Genomic DNA, 6,000 nt, shown 5'->3' on the forward strand with positions numbered 1-6,000 from the left:
ATTATTGTAGGAATTGGATTTTTTTTATTGGTGAAATGAGCAGAGGAATTGTTTACCCTAAAGCCTGAGTAAGCCATAAAATGAGGTCTGTCCAAAAGATTTTTAAGATATTCTGGAATTCAGCTATAGTTGGCAATTAAGGATGCAGCCAAGGGGATCAATGCCTATATTTTCATTGCTTAGTCAAGTTATCTGAGATTATTTAAGGACAACTTTTATCCAAAACAAGATCCAAAATATAGATAAACTTGTATTCAGTAGTAACAGCATTAGCTCCTAGCTTCAATTTCAACCTTGATCATTCACAACATTCCCTAGGTTTTAAACCCTTCAACCCCACAATGAGTCACAACCTCAATAAAGTAAAACAATACTCAATTTTTAAAATGGCCTATGTACAACAAAGTGTAACTCAATAAAAAGCAATAAACAACAGAGAGAAGGCAAGACTATTAGTACAGCTGGAGTAATAAATCCAACGATCAGGGAAATACAGAGAGATACAAGTAAGGTGTGGTGATGAATGAAGCCATCTACAGAATAATGAACGCCTTGTATATAAAAATAACACAATCATAGCCCATGAACATCAATTTAGATCAAAAACATCTTTGCCAATATTTTAAAAAGTTATTAACTCCATATCTGCAGACAACATAATAGTTAGATAGGCAACTTGGCAGCAGGCAATAGCAGAGATCTGAAGCAAACCTAAGCAAGCATGTATTTTCTCTGGCTGACCGAGCTAAAAAGATTAAGCCCAAAACTCCAAACAGCCATCTGTTAAAGTCAACCATTGGCTGAATCATTTGATTATCTGCAAGGATGCAACTGTAACTCTACCCTAATTTCAGTCATTAAAAAATAAATAATTTTCAACATTTGAAAGCAAGGACTTCTGGATTTAATAGTCTGAACATACTTCACAATTTTAGCATTTAAATTAATAGCAACAATTGTTACAGCAGAGTTCTATTATCACAACAGATGCATTAACATGGTCAATTTCTTTGAAGCTGGAGAAATTAATGAACAGAGAAATGCAAAAGGGAATGAAAAATAAAGTAGAAATAGTCTGCACATGAAATAACATTGAAACATACCGTAATACATAGTTGTAGAAATAATTTTCCCATAGAAGAGAAATTCAAAAGTTGAGAACACAGGTTTATGACAAGGGGCAAGCAGTTTTGGGATCAGGAAGAGGGGAGAGGAAATCTGTGGGGAACATTTTCACCAGGAGACTGAGTGAAATCTGGACCATATTGCCTTGATGGGTGACAGAAACATACTCTCACAACATTTATGAAGTATCTAGATGAGCACTTAGACTAACAAGGCCTAGAAAGTGATAAAAAGGTGACTAATATACATTGTAAGTACTTGATGATCAGGATACATGTGTCAGGCCAAAGGCTTTTATCTCTGCTTTACAAATCTGTGACTATGACATTCATCCAGTCATTTGAATTGCTGCAAATAAAGTTTCAGCAAAAGAAATAAATAAATGATTATTGGCTGTCCATTTGTACAACTGAAAGTTGGAGCAATGCCTACAAAGTTGGGGGGTGGGGGGGGGGGGGAAGAAGATAAAAAAACTCAGCCAGTACTTACACATAAACCACATCTCAAGCAATATCAAACTCCTCTTTGGCTTATGACTAACCTTTACAACGTAAACAACAACACACACAAAATGCTGATGGAACACAGCAGGCCAGGCAGCATCTATAGGGAGAAGCGCTGTCAACGTTTCAGGCCGAGACCCTTCGTCAAGACCCTTCGTCTTTACAATGTAAAACAATTCAAACCACTTATCAATCTACTTATAAGAGCCATTGAAATAAAGCCATAAACAAATTGTCAACTATTTCAAATCTTCATTGTGAAACCCAATATTAAGCATATAAAAAGATACCATAATGTTATCGATATTGGGTGGAATGAAAAACAGTTGACCCAAGTCCAAAATAAATCTAGATTTCAAGACTAAGTAAATTAGTAGATCTCATCTGCCCATATTTGCTCCAAATTTCTCCAAACCTTTCCTGTCCAAGTACCTGCCTTCAAAACTGCTTAGAGATGACAAAAAGAGCAGGCAAATGAAATGAAACATGCCCCGTACAGATCAGATGGGCCGAAGGGCCCGTTTGCACGCTGTATAAACCGCCCCCCCCCAAAAAAAAAGTTAACTTATTGTGTGATGGAAAGCTGTGGTTGTTTATATGGAAAGAGTAGCAATTTTTTTTAGGGAATTACAGATATTAAGGATTGCAGATAGGAAAAGTTACAGAAGTACTGACAGACTACGTAGATTCTCAATTGCAGGTTGCTCTGATCGTAACTTCACAAGTTTGACTAAACATTCTGATTATTCATGACCAGTAAAGATTCATCCACTTGAAATACTCTGTAGGCTTTCTAAGTGTGGGTCCCCACCCATTTTCTTAATATTGTTAAGAATGTCCAACGCCAGTTAGGACTGTAACTCGGCAATGAAAAAAATACAAAAATGCTCATCTCATTTCAAGCCCATCATCTCAAGCACTAACGCAGCAAGTTATATTGACCGAGATCTTCGGTTTAAAAAGAATATAATTTATTTAATATCTAACTGGAAGTGCATCACATGGGCAAACGGATCGTACAAATGAGAAGCCACGGGCAGATGACTACTTCAAAAACAGAATAAAGCAAATCGCAACATTGTAAAACACCATGCAAGGACACTTCGACTTTTCTACCTCCTAGCTTATTCTATTAATTAGTTATTCATAAATACCAGAAAACGACATGAGCTGTGACACCATTTTTCTCTTCAATTGCGGAAAAAAAATGTTTATCTTTAAAACACACATTGCTATGTTTCACATTGCAGTAATCCAATTTACTGACACACGCCTACAATACAAAGACTCGGCCAGGTTACAGCATTGGGGATGTATGCATCCAGGACAGGGGTTTTACTTTGCATCAGAGACCAACTTAAGGAAATAAAATTGATGTATTTTTGCACGGGATCTTGTAACCGCGGAGCTGCTTAATGCAGGAGGAGGGAGCAACGGAGAAAAACGGCGTTAATAGGAGGGGAAGGGAAGATGGATGGCAAGAGTGCAGAGTAATTAAAATAAAGCAGGACCGAGCTCCAAATAAAAAACACGACCGGGGAAAAATACAGCCGTCACGATAACAACACACGGACACTCTACTACAGGAGCCACCAGCCCTGTGCAATAACCGCCAGATTTATACTGCTCGCTTCAATCGGGCCTCGGAGCATCTCCTTACCTTCTATCGCGAAAATCGCCGTGATCCGAGGCGACCGGTGAGAGTGTATTTTGTTTTAAATGGGGTGATAGAGGAAGGTGGCGGGGTTATTATTTTTCCACCCTCTAACCCCGCCTATCTAATACACACAAGATGACATGGGTGCGGCGTCCACCGCGGCTCCAGCCGAGAAAGCTAGGCGGACGGCAAATGCAGAGACGACGGCCCGTGCAGCATGGGGCTCTCTCATTGGACGGGGAAAGGCAGGGGGTGGGGTGATGCGCCAGCGTCATTGGCCGCGGCAGGGACGGGCTCACCTCTTCCGCGCGAGGCGGAGTGCCCAACCCTCCATCCGCGCGCAAGACCAGCCTCGACGGGCTATTGCGCACGCGCGTCGCCGACAACCATCGGGCGCGTGCTCCGCATTCCCGACGGTCGAGCACGCGCCGCCCGTGGTTTACATTGGCATTTGGCGCTAATAAAATTGCCTTGGTTTCATTGGGAAGAAAACGTAGGTAAGTTTGTTCAGACCAGCTAATACTCAATTAATATGATATTCATTTAAAATATTAATATTTCCCAGGGCACCAAGGAAACTTGTATGCCCCTCTTCAAAATAGAATGACAATCAGCTTTAACATTGACATATGTCATGAAATTTGTTTCTTTTGTGGCAGCGGTACAGTGCAATAGATAAAAACTACAACGTAAAAAGATAAATAATAGACGGGAAGAAGCTGGTCCTAAAATATTGACTGTGGGTCTTCGGACCCCTGACCTCCTACGTAATAAGCAGAAGAGGGCATAGACCATCAGTCATAGGAATAGAATCAGGCCATTTGGCCCATCAAGTCTGTTCCGCCATTCTATCATAGCAGATCATTTTTCCCCCTCCACAGCCCCTCTCTATGGCCTTTTTCCTGTAAATTTTGATGCCATGTCCAATCAAGAACCTATCCATCTCTGCCTTAAATACACCCAACGACCTTGCCTCCACAGTTGCCTGTGGTAACAAATTCCACAAATTCACCACCCTCTGGCTAAAGAAATTTCTCCGCATCTCTGTTTTAAATGAACACACCTCTATTCTGAGGCTGTGCCCTCTTGTCCTCGACTCCCCCACTGTGGGAAACATCATTTCCACATCTACTCTGTCTAGGCCTTTCAGCATTTGAAGGTTTCAATAAGATTCCCCCCTCCCCAAACATTCCAGTGAGGACAGGCCCAGAGTCATCAAAAATTCCTCATATGATAACCCTTTCATTCTATTAATCATCCTTGTGAACCTCCTCTGAACCTTCTCAAATGCCAGCGTATCTTCCCTTAGATGAGGGGCCCAAAATTGTTCACAATACTCAAAGTGAGGCATTACCAATGCCTTATAAAGCCTCAGCATCACATCCCTGCTTTTATATTCTAGTCCTCTTGAAATGAATGCAAACATTATATTTGCTTTCCTCACCATGACTTGACCTGCAAGTTAACTTTTAAGGTGTTCTGCACAATTACTCCCAAAGCCCTTTGCATCTCAGATTTTTAGATTTTCTCTTGGTTTAGAAAATAGTCTACATTTTTATTTCATCTACCAAAGTGTATGACCATTCATTTTTCAACATTGTATTTCATTTGTCACTTTCCTGCCCATTCTCCTCATCTGTCTATATTTCTGCAGCCTTCCTGTTTCCTCAACATTACCTTTCCCTCCACCAATCTTAATATTACCTGCAAACTTGGCAACAACGCCATCTATTCCATCATCTAAATCATTGATATACAGCAGAAAAGCGATCCCACACCGACCCCTGCGGAACACCACTAGTTACGGGCAGCCAACCAGAAAAGGATCCTTTTATTCCCATTCACTGCCTCCTACCAATCTGCCAAATGTTCTCCCTGTGCTAATAACTTTTCTATAATACCATAGAACATAGGCCCTTCGGCCCACAATGTTGTGCTGACCCTCAAACCCTGCCTCCCATATAACCCCCCACCTTAAATTCCTCCATATGCCTGTCTAGTAGTCTCTTAAACTTCACTAGTGTATCTGCCTCCACCATATATAACATATAACAATCACAGCACGGAAACAGGCCATCTCGGCCCTCCTAGTCTGTGCCGAACTCTTAATCTCACCTAGTCCCACCTACCTGCACTCAGTCCATAACCCTCCACTCCTTTCCTGTCCATATACCTATCCAATTTTACGTTAAGTGACACAACTGAACTGGCAATTGAACTTCTACAGGAAGCTCATTCCACACAGCTATCACTCTCTGAGTAAAGAAATACCCCCTCATGTTTTCCTTAAACTTTTGCCCCATAACTCTCAAATCATGTCCTCTCGTTTGAACCACTGACTCAGGCAGTGCATTCCACGCACCAACCACTCTCTGAGTGAAAAACCTTCCTCTAATATCCCCCTTGAACTTCCCTCCCCTTAAAGCCATGTCCTCTTGTACTGAGCAACGGTGCCCTGGGGAAGAGATGCTGGCTGTCTATTCCTCTTAATATCTTGTACACGTCTATCATGTCTCCTCTCATCCTCCTTCTCTCCAAAGAGTAAAGTCCTAGCTCCCTTAATCTCTGATCATAATCCATACTCTCTAAACCAGGCAGCATCCTGGTAAATCTCCTCTGTACCCTTTCCAATGCTTCCACATCCTTCCTATAGTGAGGTGACCAGAACTGGACACAGTACTCCAAGTGTGGCCTAACTGGAGTTTTATAGAGCTG

The 6,000-nt window shown here is 41.4% G+C and overlaps 1 protein-coding gene across 8 annotated transcripts in view; it reads right to left on the reverse strand.

Annotated features, from left to right (window-relative positions):
- Positions 1-3,499, reverse strand: part of add1 (adducin 1 (alpha)) — a 173,261-nt gene extending 169,762 nt beyond the window's left edge. For 3 of the 8 annotated variants that reach the window (XM_059974140.1, XM_059974139.1, XM_059974138.1), the window contains exon 1: positions 3,289-3,496. The gene's annotated coding sequence lies outside the window, so the exon portion shown is untranslated. Of the gene's footprint in view, positions 1-3,288 lie in introns of all 8 variants that reach the window. The other 5 variants (XM_059974141.1, XM_059974143.1, XM_059974142.1 and 2 more) reach the window with 4 other exon arrangements.
- Positions 3,500-6,000: the final 2,501 nt, after the last annotated feature.

This window comes from Hypanus sabinus, chromosome 7 (assembly GCF_030144855.1).
Source record: "Hypanus sabinus isolate sHypSab1 chromosome 7, sHypSab1.hap1, whole genome shotgun sequence".
NCBI classification, from domain to species: domain Eukaryota; kingdom Metazoa; phylum Chordata; class Chondrichthyes; order Myliobatiformes; family Dasyatidae; genus Hypanus; species Hypanus sabinus.